The sequence below is a fragment of the Ictalurus furcatus genome, chromosome 22, assembly GCF_023375685.1.
Source record: "Ictalurus furcatus strain D&B chromosome 22, Billie_1.0, whole genome shotgun sequence".
NCBI lineage: Eukaryota > Metazoa > Chordata > Actinopteri > Siluriformes > Ictaluridae > Ictalurus > Ictalurus furcatus.
Window position 1 is genome coordinate 12,464,152 of NC_071276.1, and position 18,484 is coordinate 12,482,635.

The window sequence follows — 18,484 nt, forward strand, 5'->3', positions numbered from 1 at the left end:
CTTGGTCTTACCCATTGTTATGAATGACTGAGCGAATTTGGCCTGTGTGTTACCTCATATTTATATCCCTGGATAAACCTGTGTTTTTTAACAAGAGATCAAAAGGTTAAACAATAAACAAAATTTTTTCCACAGCCTTCTTTGCTAATATTTACCAAGGGTGCCAATATTAGTGGAGTGCACCGTATCATAAGCATGTTTTATCTATGTGATATTATTGAAAGTTTGACACTCTAACAGTCAGTCTGCAAAGGCATGTAATACTGACTCGGCTCTTAACTGCCTTAGACATGCTTGTGATTTTATTTGTGTTATACTGTATATTTGTGTGTATAAACTGTGTGAGTCTATACAGGTTCTATACCTGTTGTAATCCACTAATCACAAAATCATTTAACAGTTTTCATGGAGTTTACTGATGATGAGTTGGTGTGGCTGCAGAACATAGCGTCAGAGGTAGGCATACTTTTTTTTAAATCTCTTTTTATCTTGTAAATGTGCAAGATAACTGTTATATCTCTTTTCCACTAGTGTCATACCCTGGTTCAGCAAATTACCTATGATGGAGCATGGGTACTCAAGTACCCATGCTGAACTCGGTTAGCCTTCTGTGCAAGCCGAGCCAGGTTATATGCATGGAGATACAAAGAAATAGTGCAGACAGCTGATTACATGCAAGGATTATGATCAGGCTGGTAGTTATGAAAGTGCTAACATTCATCTTTGATCATTTCGTTAAAGATACCTGTTGGTAAACGCACCCCAATGGAAGAGCGCTGGTACGAGCTGGCAAAGCCGAAGACAGAGGCCGAGTCCAAGATGTTCCAGCTATTGGCCTCCATACGCTTTGGCTTGTCTGAACATTTCACCTTGAGCATGGACATCCTAATGACTATAGTACAAATGGTCTCTTCGGATCCACCGCGACCTGAACAGAGTGAATGATTGAATGAAGGAATTAAGACAAAACATGCTAGCTCCAATATGATACCTGTACAAATTTCCATCATTATACATGCTAATCTTTTAAATTATATATTAAATAGGCATATAAAGTTCAAGAATAAAAAGGTCTATGATTTAAATAAAGAGGCAAACTATTATTGTACATATTTAAATAATGAGCCCAATATTTATACAGTTGGATTATGTTCAAAAAAAAAATGAACACAGTAAAATGTGGCATTTATTTTTATACTTAAAGGGATTCGTGGCTGTAAAATGTTTGATAACCATGCTTTATGGCACAGTTTCAATGCACAGAGAATCATCTTAGGTTTATCTACTACAGCAGAACCTTCTGCCATGACGTTTTTCATGCATGTCCAAACATGTTTTTGTATTCCACACATCTGATTAGTTTAATATCAGTGTTTGTGTTGTATCATCAGTGCTTCTTTTGTTCTACACTAGAAAAGTACAAGATGGTTTCAGTTTCTTGCAGCAGTGTATACAAATGCTAAAACTGCCTTGGAGGATGTTGTATAATGTCATGCCATGTCTACCTCAGTGCGAGACTGCAGCTGCTCACTGTTAGATGCATTAACAATTATGCTTGTGTAATCTCTGCCAGATCTCACTGTAGTCTAGAACAAAGTAGACTATTTGAGTAGCAGCAAAATTAATTCAAGATGTATATTTAAATGACCATTCACTTTTTACTGTAACTGTATAAGGCTTCTTTTTTTTTGGGGGGGGGGGAATTGTTGTTTTTTTTTTTGTTTTTTTTTTTTGCATTATCACATTAAGCTCAAAACCAGTGTACACAGTCAACGAACAATACTTTGGAAACCTCATCACCAACACCATACCTTTCTGTGAAATAAAGTACATTAAGCTTTTGGAATCTATGCTTCTCATTCTCTATTAAAATGAGATTATTTGAAAGTTAAACATTATATTATATCTTTTATCTTTTGGTAGAATAATGTGCAAAGATTTGCCAGGTTTTAGAAGCATCTAATGCCAGACCTATCATACTGTATACACATTACCATGTCAGTGTTACTTCTCCAGCTCCACCCTCCAAGCCGCCACCTCCACATGGTCATATATACAGTAAGTATGGGCTCCAGTCAGTAATTTTACACCTACAAAGTCACAAGGTGACCTAAAAAGTGTAGTATCTGATCAAATGAGTACAAGGAAGGTGTACCTAATAAACTGGCAACTCGGCACATTGCATACATAATTACATAGTTATTTTTCCTAGCTTGTAGTATTACAATTTTGAGGCAAAAAAAAGCATCTATACTACATTTCACACATTGTATTTATATTTACATAGTAGCCATTAAAATAAAATTCTATGTTGACGCATAGAAAAAAAAACAGATCCATACAAAATCATATTTTCAGCAAACATATATTTCACCGATTGAAAACTTATTAGCTTGCTTCGATTCTTTACTTGATGGCTAACTGTATCTCTTTTCAAGTTTTCAATATTACACATTTTTCTTTCCAGCATGACCAAATTCAGGTTCAGGTTCTGCTGACTCTGACTTCTTTCCATGAACATACATCCATTAAAGTAAACCACTAGGTGGCAAAGTTATACCACCAACATTTTTTCTTCATGACACTTTTCAGGTATTTGGTGTTAGTCCTTCCCATACAGTATGCATCATTCTACTATTTTCATCATATGTTTATTAATACTTTCTAACTCTGAAGCCTTTTATTCCTTGTACAGGAACCTACATACATTCCCAGTGAACATTGTTCTGTAAATATGTGTGAACATTTATAGGGGATGCACGGTGTCACACCATTAACACAGCAGTCAGCAAAGGGTATGAAAAATATGGGTAACATAATATTTATACAAAAACACAGGCTTTTGCTTGTCATAATAATTATAATATGGTTTGTAGAATGCATAATAAAGACATGTTTTGACAGAGTTATTAAAGAAATTCATAAATGATTATAAGAAAAGATACAATTTCAGTGACTGCTGATTGTTTTGGGAACAGCCCTGTTTTTAGACACTGTATATGAAAAATAACATTAAAATTCAATTTTTATTATCTAAAAATTAATGTGGGAGTTAATTACTCAGTTAATCAATTATACCCCAGAGAGCAAAGAACTCTAGATCTGGTTTGGATCCATTTTACTTACACCAACTAACCCTAACCCTAACCCTAAAACACACAATTTGTATTACATTATGTATTAACTAACTTGGACATTAGTCTCCAATTCAAAAACAAGAGTTAGGGTTTGTGTCATGTAGTCAATTGTATATTCCGTAAAACCTTTTAGTATCTGATACAGTATTTCATACACAATAACTCTCTACAGTCTGTAGGAAAATGTTACCTACATAAGATAAGACAAACTAGGTCTTGGCTAGCATGCTAAAATGACCTACAAAATGCTTTTGGCTTCCTTTTTTTTTTGTTAGCTTCTCAAAAAGCAGTTATAATAACATTTTAAAATGCAATCACTGGTAAGTAATGTTGACAGCCGAATTTAATACTTAGCAGCCAAGTTAATAAAGATTTTGAACATATATTGTAGCAATATGACTTTAAGGTCCTCTCAGTCCTGTCAGATTAACTTGTGTTAGCTAATAGCTAGCATTAACATGGTAAAGAATCATAAACATTTCTTAAATCCTGTCAGGTTAGCTTATGTTAGCACACGCTGGAAAGACTAAGCTTAAATGCACTCCAACCTGCCATGGTTTACTCACAGTGATTGTTTTCAGGAAGTTACTTGGAATGAATAACAAATTGAATTTTGTGTAATTTTATGAAAGGACTCTTTTAGCATGAAGCTTTCAATATGTAGCAGAGGAAAGTGCGTGTGTTGGAGCAGCTCATAATGCAATAACTGTGTAAATAATTTGTGGACTTTGGCTTCAGTAACACCAAAAACATTTTTTTTTCCTCTGTGAAAGGCTTTATGATGTCAGCCTTACTTATGGCTGTTTCTATGGTATGGGGAATTGTCAGTTTAATCCCAAATGGCTTCCTGCTCCATACATGTGTGCAAAACGTATACATTAGTAACACGGCAACAAAACATTCACATATACAATGCCTTAATCTGCATGTCAGTGTAATAATCTGATAGACTTATTTTTAGCTGCTCTTCACCAACCAGAGTATTGGGTCTTTTTATTGAAGGGCAGGATGCAATGCAGTCTACATGCTAAGCATCGAAAGCACAGTGCACCTCTATTTATATTTCAAGCAGTTGCCTGTTTCTATTTCATCAAATTTTGGATAAAATAAAATAACTGTCACTGGATAGGGGATGAATAGGTGCAGCAAGTAGTGTTGCTCAAAGTTTGATCCTGAACTCGAGTTACTGTCCGTGTGGAATTTCACATGTTCATCGCGTGTCTGTGTAAACGAGTGTGTGAATGTTCACTGAGTTCCTTGTACTGATTTCCTTGCACCTCCCCAAAACAAACTGGTACATGGATTAGCAACTTTAAATTGTCAGTGAATGTGTGAATGTGTGTGTATGGTGACATGAGATGGATGCTTCCCGTGCCCAGTGTTCCCAGGATAGGCTCCAGAGCCACCGCAACACTCACCAGGATAAAGTGGTTACCGAAGATGAATGAATGAATGAATTTTGCATGAGCTGTTTGCTCAGCCCCTGACCTTGATTTTGATGCATAGCAGAGAACTAGTGAGTGTCCCATGAATCTTCCATTCAGGAATGTGTGTGTGTGTGTGTGTGTGTGTGTGTGTGTGTGTGTGTGTGTGTGTGTGTGTGTGTGTGTGTGTGTGCGTGTGTGTGTTTGTAGAGGCAGATCCTCCGCAAATGTTCCACTCGGCACCTGGCCATGAAGGGTCAGAACGGTCCACTGAGTTGCACAAACTGAGCTTTTTTAGGACAAGGAGCTGTGTGCAGCCTGGATGGGTTACAAGCCCTGGATTAGAAGTTTAAGAGGAGTGACACGCCTCATATACATGGCTGTGGGATAATGGGACGAAAGCAATGTTCAAGAATGAATGTGTTGCCCAGAAGGCTGAAACATTGCTTTGGTGCTTGGGAGAAAGAGTTACTAACTCATAAGTCATAATGCTTCAGAATCCTTTTGGCTGTTTCCTTTACGAGAGAAATCCTACGTGGCTTAATTAATGTTATAAAGCTCTAAGGATGTAAATGACTAAATGTTTCATTTACAATTGAGTTCAAAAGTAGAAATTTAGTGTGTGTTAGGTTTTACAGATGTTTCTTCATTGTCACAAGTAACGTAAGCGGTCAAATAGTTTATGGTGAAAATATTAATAGTGGAAAAACCCAAAGAATTAGTCCAAAGGTTTTTCTTTCTTCCAGCAATCTAAATATTCTAGACTAACCTTTATCATTTATAACCGTCTCCAAATGCTTTTGTACCCTCTGAACAGATTTTAGACTGACGCATTTGCACATTTGTCTTGATATTTCTGTTAAAACTCTGCCAGATGTCCTACACTCCCTAACTTCCCTTTCCCTTCTGGAAACAGAAAGGTTTTATGTCATTCACTCTGAATATTTAGCTTAGAAATTTTGTATTTGTTCTGTGCATGATATATGGTATTCTGGCCTTCATTGCTTGAAGGAAACAAATCCCTAAACATTCAAATACCTTGCCTTGCCTCCCAGTGCCTCCCCCAAGATCCCTACATATAGAATTTTTGAAGCACAATCAGATTGTATGATGTCTCTTGATTGATGACACACTTCAAGTCATAACAAAGATTATAAATGATATTTATGTCAGACCAGGCCACTCAAGGACATTTACGGTTGTTTTGGTAGTACATTTGGCCGCTTTTCTTGTTGAAACGTGAATCATCTTCTATTTTCATCCTTTTGACTAAGAGCTAACAGTGTTCTAATATCCTGCTTCTTGAATAACATGGTTATGGCTTTGGGAGGTACGGTGGCTTAGCGATTAGCACATTTGCCTCACAACTCCAGGGTTGGGGGTTCAAATCCCGCCTCCTCCCTGTGTGCGCAGAGCTTGCATTTTCTCCCCATCCTTCAGGGTTTTCCTCTGGATACTCTGGTTTCCTCCCCCAGTCCAAACACATGCATGGTAGGTAGATTGGCATGTCCAAAGTGTCTGTAGTGTATGAATGTGTGTGTGAATGTGTGTGCATGGAAGGAGGCTCCCCTGGCGCACCCTGGGCAATGTTCAGTATCATACAGCTGAGTGGCTAATGCTTCCACCACGATGGTTCCACTAGGAAGTGGAACCTCGACACGAAAAGAAGAAGAAGAAGGTTTCCTCCCCCAGTCCAAACACATGCATTGTAGGCTGATTGGCATTTCCAAATTGTCCATAATGTATGCGCAATTGTACCCTGTGATGGGATGGCACGCTGTCCAGGGTGTCCCCCGCCTTGTGCCCCAAGTTCCCTGGGACAGGCTCCAGGCTCCCTGTGACCCTGTGTAGGTTAATGGATAGATGGATGGTTATGATATTCACACTAGAATCTTTAAGGCATTTCTTAGGGGAAAGAGCAAGACTTCATATACCCATTTACTTCCTTATTCCTTGTGCCCTTATTCCTTACAATCATTCCATGTAGATCAGATTTACAAAGTATTGATGGTATTACTTGCACACAATAAAATAACCAGTCTTTCTGTGGCTGTTTTAAACTTACCATCCAGCTGTTAATCTAGGCAAGACCTGGTTTCTGTCATACACCATAAACATCTTCTTGACTTATTGCCTTAACTGGGCTCCATGCAAATCTTAATGGCATAATGACCTATTCTTACAGGCATCACCCATCATACAGACTTCTGTTCTCAATTTTTTATGTCAACTTGGCCTGGTTACTTGAACCAACTTACAAATATAATTATGATGATGATATTCCTCCTTCCTGTAATATGTATTCCTGTAATGTCTCTTTGCAACATTTTAGATTTTACGTTTTACTTTGAAAATAGGGATTGCTGTGGGTAATTAAAAAACATCAAAATTTCAGCATAATGTAATGAATAGAAAATTCGAACAGTGTTTGACTCCTCAGCAGATCTCATCACAAGTGAACCAGAATGTTTATCCATCAAAACATGACCCTAGACATTTTCTTGGCTTCACTAAATATCCACTGACTCTAGCATTTTTATCTGACATAAGTCATTGATTCTAGCGTTTTTGCCAGACGCAATATCTGACACAAGCAGGCCCATGTTCTAGTCACCGAGGCTCCCCCTCCCCTGGCACAACCATGAACAAAACCTTAAATTATGGTCAGCCACTCACAAAGTTAGTTTTTGCTCGGCAAACCCAACTGCCATCTTTAATATAATAATGTCTACAAATTATATGGTTCTAATTATGAACTGTTTGATCACATGCAGACACATCTGGAAAGTTTGACAGTGACCTCAGACGAGGCCCCTTCTCTGTGAAACTGACAGAAAAGTGGGACTTTTCTGCTGGTGACCTGATTAAGCAAAACCGTAACAGTCCAGCTAAATGGCACGGCATCACACCCTGCACTTGTGCCAGTGTGTTCAGTCGCCAAGGCTGTCCATGCTGTGGGTCTAACCCAAGAAGAAAAACAGAAAAAAAACAATATTTGCCCTCTCTCAGACCGCATCATACGCCAAGCTTATTTCATTGCAAAACAATTATGCGTCTAAACGATCCTGACTGATGTTCACATCAGCCATATGTGGGCCTTTTTCAGTTGACTGTGGTTAAAAGTTACAGAATAGAGGGTATTTATGGTTTTAAAGAGCAGACTAACTCTCACCAGGCTAAACCTTAAATTGAATGAATAAGTCATCTTGAGACACTATCATAAAAAAGACAAACAGGTCCGAGATTAGGTTATGACCCACTCTCATTTTCCCATGTGTTAGCTCCAGTTACACCGATGTGAGTGGTTTGTACTGTGAATAATTCACATAATTTACTAGCTGAATTGTCTGAAGCTCCATATTGTTAAAACTAGGAAAATGAGTCCAGTGTTTCTGTGCCGGAGGCTCTGGCATTGCGGAAGCTTTGTCCCTAATTTGCGCCTTATAAGAGAAAGTGCCCTGCTAAAGACATGACACAAATAAATCATCTGTCAGGGCCTATCCAATCAGAAAGCACCCCAGGATCTTGCCAAAGACCTCTGATCCCTCTACAAAAAAATGCCACATAATGGCCATCTGGTGACCAATTACCATCCCAATGCTAACACCTTCTCTATAATGAGTTGAGAAAAAGAGCCGTATGGTACTCATAGTGTTGCTAATGGTTTACACTGGGTTGATGGATAATTAGTGTGTATTGTGAGATTTATGTTAGGCTGAGGAGCACTTATTACAGATTTGGGTTTTACTTTGAAATGTTTTGTGTCTAAGCTTCCACAGTTTGCTGTGAAATATTGTATGTAATTGCATGCATTTTGTTCAGAGTTAGACATGGCAAAGTCATTCTCTACAATTCAGCAGTTTTAAATTGTCCTCTGAACTCAAAATTTGCATGTCCCTTAGTCTTACGGACACTGATACGAAATCTGAAAAAAAAATTTAGAAAAAAAAATCTTGTTTTAAAGGAGCCCTATTATGACCCATTTTACAAGATGTAATATAAGTATCAAGTCTCCCCAGAATGTGTCTGTGACGTTTCAGCTCAAAATACCCCATGGATCATTTATTATACCATGCTGTAAATGCCCCATTTTGGGTGAAAGCAAAAACACACTGTTTTTGTGTGTGTCTCTTTAAATGCAAATGAGCTGCTGCTCCCCGCCCCATTTCTGGAAGAGGGCTGTGCCTTTACAGCTTGTGCTTCGGATACTACGGCAACAATTCAGGAGAACCAGTATGACTGACACCGTAAGTACTGGTGTCCAGTCCTATATGTATGAACCAGAGTTGGACACTGATAAAGGAGAGACTCCAGCAAAAGTAACAACTGTGAGAATCAGGACATTTCTGAATGGTTACTTCCTGAATACAATCAGAGACAATGGTAGCTTTAGCGGCATTAACCGTGGAATCTGCTAACAAGCACATTTGAAAAGGCGATTTGCAAACATTCACAAAATATAAAGTGTGATACTTACATCTTCTGGACATAAAACTGGATCACGAACAGTTGTTACTGATCCATACTTGAGAATCAAATTTTTAGCAAATTATGCTTTGTATTGACCCTCAAAGCAGGCTGGTGTAAAATGATTCACACAAACATACAGGAATTTAGCTATTTTTTGGGGCACATTTCCTTCAGTGGGCATTTTCCTTCCGGGACAATGCAATTTTCTTTTTTCAGATGACTCGTTTTTGTGCAAATCTTCATGAAAGGTCTTCTTAACTGTAATTTGATTTTGTATGTTGAAGTATTTCCTTCTGAAACAGGAAGGCAGAGTGATATCATGTTGAAATTGGTCCCAAATTGGTAAAACACACCCCTGAAATGTGCCTGTCACATAACTGCAACCTCAAAGAAATTTCACATTATTCCAAACAAATAAATCCCAAGAATTTTTTTTCTTACCCATGGGATGGTTTAAAAAGGGAACAGTGTGTGAGAGAACAAACACCAACAAACCATGTTTATTCACTGAGCCTTGGGTACCCATGACCCTGTCGCCAGTTCACCGGTTGTCCTCCTTAACCGGTTGGTCGGCATATATTGTTTTTTGCTTTTAATTGGTTGGTCACAAAGTTTTCCCAGAGGTGATTAATCGTTTAATTAAAAAATAATAATAATTATAAAATTTAAATCAGAATATCCCCAAAACCTTATTGAATTCATATGGAGTTCATAATGGACTGGTACAAAAAGCTTGGCACACCAGCATTAACAAACATTCAGAACGAGCCATTGACTGCAGTGTGTTCCACAGAGTAAAGCCATGAAGCTGACATGTATGCTAACTAGCTAATATTAAGCTTGGTTGTTTACTTTTGTGTCAAAGGACCAATGCTCCAGGATTAAATTTTGTCTTTTTTTTGAGAGACAAAATGATGAAAACTGTGGCATGCTAGCACAACCAGGCTCTTATAAACCTAACTTTGTAAGCTAATTTAGGTTATGCCACATAACCTATTATATACCTGCTTTTGCAAAACTGCTCTTGCCATCATCACAATCACCAGCAGTTATATATATATATATATATATATATATATATATATATATATATATATATATATATATATATATATATTTTTCCAAGACCATAAATGTATTACTGGAAGTATTGTTCAGTTTTAAAGAGAAGATCATTTGCTTTTTGTTTTTATTAAATTAGCTGTTGAGCAAACCTCTCCACATTTTCCACACCTGAACATTTTCCCCCTCCTACTTTCACCATTGTGCGCAGTTCACTTAGACTTTTCGAGGAGGACATATTTCACCAGGAGAGACAAGAGGCATGCATGGGGTGTTCTTTTCTCTTTTTGTGTTTTTTTTCTTTCTCTCTTCCAGTGACACCCTTTTTCTGCTTTCTCTCGCTCCCTCAGTCAGTGGTTTACTTTAGCTCCTGAAGTAATAGGCTTGGAGGTTCGGGCCCCTGCCTAGATGCCCACAACTCACCAGGACCGAAGGGGCTGATGAAGTCCAAGCCGACAGCTGCATAAATCATGGCCCAATGGTGCTAATAGATTGTGGTATTAAAATCCAACAATCCTATGCAACCCCAGCCGGACCACCCAGGCAGCCCTTTACAGGAATAGAAGCATGCAGTCATCCAGTAACATTGCTAAAACTGTACAGCCATGAGAGGCACCTACACCCCTTCTTTCTCCCTATCTCGTTTGTAGCTGCTCAGTTAGAAGGCTCTCGTAGCAACACAGGAAAGGCCCATTTGGCATCCACACTAAAGTGATTCATATTTGGCATTTCCATAAAGGTTTTTGGGGACCGTGCTTTGCTTTTTTTGGGGGGTTCCTTGTGAAGATGAACTTCTCGCTCCTTTTCTCTGCTGCTTTGGAAAAAAATACTATCAACATTTCTTATTACTAAAAAGGCTAATAGCTAGCTAAGTTGCTTGCTCACCTTGAGACTTTAAGCTCTTTTAAGCCAGGGTAAAGTGAAGTCTGTGTTGTGGTATTAAGGTTAAATATTTAAAGAGTTCTTCACATTTTGCCAAAATAAGCCAGTAAGTTAGCACCATGAGACTACTTTTATTATAAGCCATGCTTCAATCACTTCCTCTTCATTTTAGGGAAAAATGAGGCTAATGGTGCTGCTCACATAATCGTTTCGTTGCAGTACTGTTTTTATTATGTCCTTATTGACTTCCCTCTAGATGTGATAGTGCATATCATCTATATCACATGGGTGTCCACTTGCAGCACAAAGAGGGAGGTGTATCATGTAGAGTCATTTGTTTAGTTATAATGTACTTGCCTTAGATCGTACACTGGAAACAATTTCCTACATAAAGTTTAGGTTTTGGTATTGTTAAACAGTATGCATCATGGGGGAAAAAATGTAGTGTTGAAAGTGTTTGCTTCTAGGAAATGCAGCACATCGTGGGGTGTTTCGCTGCAAGTGTGTCATCAATGTAATTTAATTTCAGTCAGAAATCTCTCTTTGCACCTTCAGAGTGCTCCCTAACTTCAGTTAGTTGTTGAAATAAATAAATAAATTCTTTTAATGGTCTGTTCACTTCAAACATGAACTTCTACATCATTTATCTAAGTAATTTAGCCATCTTCTTTGACTCCTGTAATTTTGGGGAATAAAATTACAATAAATGCGTAATAAAATAATTTTGGGTTGTTCATCTGTGTTAACTGTTGATGTTAAGTGATATTTAACCAAGTTACTTAGGTAAAGCTGACTAGTTGGTGAAGCACAAGGCCCATCATTTTCTGTGTAGATCTGGCAAAAGTGAACAACAACAACAACAACAACAAAAAGACATCCTAAGTCCATATACAGTACTGTTAAACACTGTTTTTGTACATATCTCATACTAAATAGTTTTGGATCTTCAAACAAAATAAGTAAACACAAAATATAGTTTTTATTTATTTATTTATTTTGAAGCAAAAAAAAAAAAAAAGTTATCCAACACCCATCACCCATGTGAAAAACTAATTGCCCTTAAACTTAAAATGGTTGTGTCACCTTTTAGCAATAACTGCAACCAATAGCTTCTGATAACTGGAGAGCAGTCCTTCATTTACTCCAAGGACTAGGATTTACTCCTATGCTTTGTCTTCTTTGATCATTGTCTTGCTGCATAATCCAGTTGCACTTGAATTTCAACTTATGGACTGAAGACCAGACATTCTTCTTTAAGATTTTCTATTAGAGAGCAGAATTCATGTTTCCCTCAATTATTATGCAAGTTGACCAGGCCCTGAAACAGCAAAGCATCCCCACACCATCACACTTCCACCACCATGCTTGACCATGGATATGATGTTGCTTTTGTGGAATTCAGTGTTTGGTTTACGGCAGATGTAACAGGACCCCTGTCTTCCAAACAGTTCCACTTTTGACTCATCAGTCCACAGAACATTCTCCCAAAAGGTTTGAGGATCATCAAGGTGTGTTTTGGCAAAATTGAGACGAGCCTTAATGTTCTACTGGGTTAGTAGTGGTTTTCACCTCACCACTCTTCCATGAATGCCATTTTTGCCCAGCATCTTTCTGATGGTGGAGTCATGAACAGTGACCTTTATTGAGAAAGAGAGGCCTGTAGGTCATTTGATGTTGTCCTTGGCTCTTTTGTGACTTGCTGGATTCGTTGCTGTGCTCTTGGAGGAATTGTGGAAGGTTGGACACTTCTGGGAAGGTTCTCTACTGTGCTGAGTTTTTCCATTTGAAGATAACTGTGGTTCTTTCTAGTCCTAGAGCCTTTGAAATAGCTTTGTAACCCTTCCCAGACTGATGTATTTCAATCACCTTCTTCCTCATCATTTCTGGAATTTCTTTCAATTTTAGCATAGTGTGTTACTGGGTAAGACCTTTTAACCAACTTTATGCTGTTGAAAAAGTTCTATTTAAGTGTTGATTTGATTGAACAGGGTTTTCAGTAGTCAGGCCTGGTTGTGTCTAGTCCAGCTGAACCCCATTATGATTGCAGTTTCATAGGAATTGGGGAATTAGTAACTATGGGGGCAAATACATTTTCACACAGACCCATTTGCTATTGGATAAGTTTTTTGCTTCAATAAATAACATTATCATTTAAAAACTGTATTTTGTGTTTACTCAGGTCGCCTTTGTTTTATTTTAGATTTTGTTTTCATTTCTGAAACAGTTTACTATGAGATATACACACAAACAGAAGAAATCAAATACTCTTTCACAGCACTGTTCATGTACTGCTTATTCACCTATTGAACTTGCATTGATTTTACTTGATTATTAATTGGGAATTTTCTACATACATACATGCAAACATACATACACACCCTTAAGAGTAGTCAATCGGCCTACTTGGGAGTAAACTGGAGAACCCTGAGGATACCCACCTGGACATGGGGATGCATTTATGTACGTTTAGTTTTATTCACATCCCATCATCTGTGTAGTTTTATTCAAATACCAGGAGCTGAGTACCTAATCCTGGACGAATGCAAACACACACACACACACACACACACACACACAGAGCCCCATATAAACTCAACCACACACTGATATCTGCCTTGCAGGCAATTTGGTCTATGTTTTCTTTGTCACAGGATGCAACATCATTGTAAAACGGCTTTCATTTAGACTTTTTACAGCATATGGGATCTGGATGGAGTACAAATGATTAACAAAACCTTAAATTACGAAGCCCTCCAACACAGCGGAACTTGTTCTGGATAATTCATGGATGGGATCCAGAGCAAAACCGTAAATGAAGCGTTAGGCACCGGGGCTGAAAGAAATGCACTCCTCATAGACCATAGACATGGCAAATGGCGTGACTAATTGGTACGTTACACCTCACGAGAGACTTTATTTATTTCTTTGTGCTTTTGATTTCACATCCAGAATGATGCTAGTTACGTAGTGTTTCTACTGGCTGGAATGCAAACGCATGTCAAAGCCTGTTGCGTCTCAGAGGTTGTGCTCTTTTCAGACGAGAACCTGCTTGCGTGCAGAGTTTCTTCGAGACGACTCACTGCTTCAGCCTCAATTACGGTGACATGTTTTCACCCCTGGACTTCATCAATGCAGCGCTTGTGTGCACATTTCAGGGGAAAAAATGACTACCAAATTGAAGGCAATGACCAGGCCCCTGTGTCTTTGCTGTAGCAACCTCGGTCTCATGGAAAACTAAAAGCATAGCCTGTGTATGATTCAAGGTTTATAAAGCTCCTGAGGTCATATGCCATTCATTTCTGTTTGTGATGAAATCAGCATTTGCCATGTAATGTTTCCTGATACAGATGAGTGTTTATTGCAGCTGCTTCACTTTCATCCAAGACAAAGACCATGAAAAGTTCAGGTTTAGTACACACTATGCTTAAATTACCTGTTAGACCTTACATCTGAAACTGAATAATGTAGTTCATCCTTTAATAAGAGTTTCTGAACAGCACATACAGTAGACTCCTAAAGGAAAAAACACATGAAGCAACAACACTGTGAAAAAAGTATATTGTTGTTGTTGTTGTTGTAAGCATTGCTGCGTGACAACTCCAGGGTCACTGGTTCAATCCTGAGCTTGGGCTGCTGTCGGTGTAGAATTTTGCAGGATCTCCCCATGACCATGTGGATTTCCTTTGGGTTCTCCGCTTTCCTCCCATCAAAAACCTGCCAGTAGGTGGACTGGCAACTCTAAATGTAGTCATTGCCCCTATTGCCCCTGGGTGTGAATGAGTGTGTGTGCACGGCGCCCTGCAGTGGACTGGCATTCCATCCATGGTGTATTCCTGCTCCACATCCACTGTTACCAGGATATCAAGTGAGTGAAAACCTCCATCACTCAGTGCTTGAATGGTTTGCCAGTAATCCCGGGAGAGGTTTGTGCTTTATAAGGTAATACCCTTACAAATTCACTGTGATCCACCATGAAATGACATAAGGGTTGCTTTGTCTATCATGGTTTCTGAAATCAGGCTACAGTCTTGTTAAACATTAGGCTCATGGACTGTAACAACCATGAAGTAGAAATATGATCTTTATGATCTTGTTCAAATACTGAATAAGTCTAAAATTAGGTATTTTGTAAATAAATGCTAAGTATTTTTTTTTTTTACTATATGTAGTTATCATTTCAGGGGATTTAAACTCACTAGAACATAATTGAAAATGAATACAGTATTTGTACTTTACCGCTTAGGTTGACTGGGAACTTTTTGTTTCTGTGCAATTATATCTTAAAAACTGCTAAACCTGGATCTAAATTTTGACTTTTAGACCCTAGAGGATATATATATATATATATATATATATATATATATATATATATATATATATATATATATATATATATCACAAGACAAAACATGTGTATGACACAGTGCCCTCCACTTATATTGGCACCCTTGGTAAATATGAGAAAAGAAGGCTGTGAAAAATTGCCTTTATTGTTTAACCTTAAACCTGTTTAATCTTTTATTCAAGAATTGCAAACATAACAGGTTTATGAAAAAATATATATCTTTGTTAAACAAAGGTGTGCAACAATAATTGGCAGTCCATGATGTCATGTTTCCTAACGAAATATCCAGGTCCTCTGGCCGAAAAACAGCCCCAAAACACTAAAGAACCACCACCATATTTAACCGTGGACATTTGGTACTTTTCCATATGTATATATATATAAACCACCTCTGGTTTATATATATATATATTAGATTTAGCTAACAGTTGCATATATTACCTGTATATTATGTTTACACAGTCAGTAAATTTACTACATATATTAATCATATAAGCAAAACAATAAATAAATAAATGTCCTTATGTGGTCTTGTCCTCATTCCACTGCATATATCTGAGTGCCTTTTGAGACTGATGGTGTGCTTGCAGCGAGTTTGTGCCGGGGTTTCTGTGGTGTTATTCTAGTGTGGTTGTGGAGCAGGCTTTGACAGAAAGTAAAACACGGCTCTGCTGCAAGTGGTCAGAAAAAGCAAGAACCCAAACAGAGCCCAAGTGTGGGCCTGACCAGACTGACCACAGCTAAAATTTTAGGTGGAGTGCTAACCTCTACATTTTGGAGGTTTTTTGTTTTAATTCTTTCTTTTTTTTTTCTTTTTTGGATGGAGCTCATCCACCTGCTGTCTCTTTTTAATAAGCGTCTGCTTCAGTATACAGCTTTACTATGGAACGCCTTTTAGTCGCTTCCAAATCTCTCTGCTCCAAAGCTCATAGATGTCTAGAGACCCCATGAACAATGTGTTTCCAGTCCAATTATGTGTCTGTCTTGAATCTGGGATTAATTAGACTCTTGTCATTTTGGGCATGAGACCAAATTAATTTAGCGATGAGCCTTTTATACAAGGTCTAGCCAGGCTAGCTGCATTCTTCAATTCTTGCTTGATCAAAACCATGCAGCTCTTGTGTGTCTTTCATACCGAGCCATGTAAAGAATGAGAAGCATTGCAAGTACTTTTCTGTATAGGGAGCTTTATACTGCCCTAAGGTCTCACAAATATTACCCTCAATTGTTTTTCTCTTATGCTCCTATATTAACTCTTTTCTTTCCATCAACTGCCGTTGAATACTTATGACCCTGTGACCAAATGTTAAATTTAATGCCTAATTTAACATAGGCTTTTCTTGCAAAACTCCTCTTTGTTTGCTTGGCCCCCTTAATCCGCCAGCGGGAGATTTGGGTGTTGTTGAGGGCCGTTGTGCATCAGGTGAGCTCCTTTGTGTGCTGGGGACAACTCGTCTCTCAGCCAGGCCCCTGAGCTGTCAGGTCTTACTGTCACACTTCTCAGCAGGCATGGCAATGGCTGGCCAGAAGAATGCCAGGGGTGCCAGTGTGAGAGCACTACAGGTCCTCGGCTTAGGATGCCAGGCATGGTCGAGTAGCAACGGAGCTGTAGGGGGCCATGCTTCAAGCTGAAGCACACAGCCTTCAAGATGACACTCGCCCAGCAGGCAATGAGTGGAAGAGGGAGGGAAGATGAAGCAGTGGGACATGAGATTTGTTTACAGCAAAAAATACCCACATTTAACCCTTCTGTTCGAGTCACAATGCTCTACTATAAGTGAGGCAATACTAACACTTTCTTCAGCATGAACACTTCATGTGCTTGGCTCCGTTTCTCTAATGGACATGACAGTTTGTGAACAGGGACATTTTTTTTTGCATTATGTGATATTGGTATTATTCAATATCACATTATGTGATATTGATATCATGCTGACAAATATTATTAATAATAATAATGATAATAATAATAATAACAGCCACCCTTTAGCTACCCCCTTGTTTGTGAAAACTATATTTATAATAAAGAATTTCTTTGCAAGGTAGAATTAAAGTGTGCAAAACTACTCAGACTCTGAAAAAGGCGACTTTAGTCCATGTCCCTACATGTCTTATTTACTGCCATGAGGAGGATCACAACACACTGAAATGACTCGTATTTCCTTAAACTGTATTATTAATAAATAATGTTTAATAATGAAGCATTTGGATATAAAAAATAAATAAATAAAATGTACAGTTATATTGCTGTGGAATTAAAAACAAAAAAAGTCAGTCATCTATTGCTAAGACATGAATATAAAAGGAAGTTTATGAAGCAGGATTACAGAATTTTTTGATACACAAGTTTGCATAGTGTCCTACTGAATTCAATCAGCCTCTATGATCCTAGTGCTATATTATTACACCCATACATGAAGACATACTGTATACCATTAACATTTAGTAAAAAAAAAAAAAAAGCCCTTCTGACTCCTGTATCCATAAAAAAAACTGCAAAGTAGTACAGTAGCACACCTGACCTTTCACAAAGGAACAACTCGACTCGTTTCCTCTTCCTTTCATCCCCCATCTAATCCTTTGTTTGCGCAGCTCTCAGTCTTGTCAGCACAGTTTATTTAGGTCCCATGCCAGTCTTAACCGACCCTTCTCCCTGCATTTACTGCAGCAGCCCTGTGAAAGGAGACTGCTGAGAGATTTGCAAGAACCACAAGCTACAATTCTATTGCTTTGTAAAAATGATTAAGGTTGAAGTGGCTTTACTGACTTGCACATGCTGGTATTAGGGTGTGTGAACTACAAGTGTGCTTCCTTTTTTAAGGCTCATGCTGAAAGGTTATGTATAACAGGCATGTATAAACAGAAAAAGTCACCACACACTTATTTTATTTTTGTGATATAAAGCCAGAAATCAAAATAAAATAATATCACATGTTCCACCTTGACACAAACAAATTAAAAGAGAACACAAATAGAAAATTATAAAGATAAATCACTAAGATTATATATATATATATATATATATATATATATATATATATATATATATATATATATAATTAAGAAGAAGAAGAAGAAGACGAAACGAAATGAAAGAAACAAAGCTTGAACATGGAATATTTTGAGTAGTTTTTGAGTTTGTATGTTGGCAATAGTATTTTTAT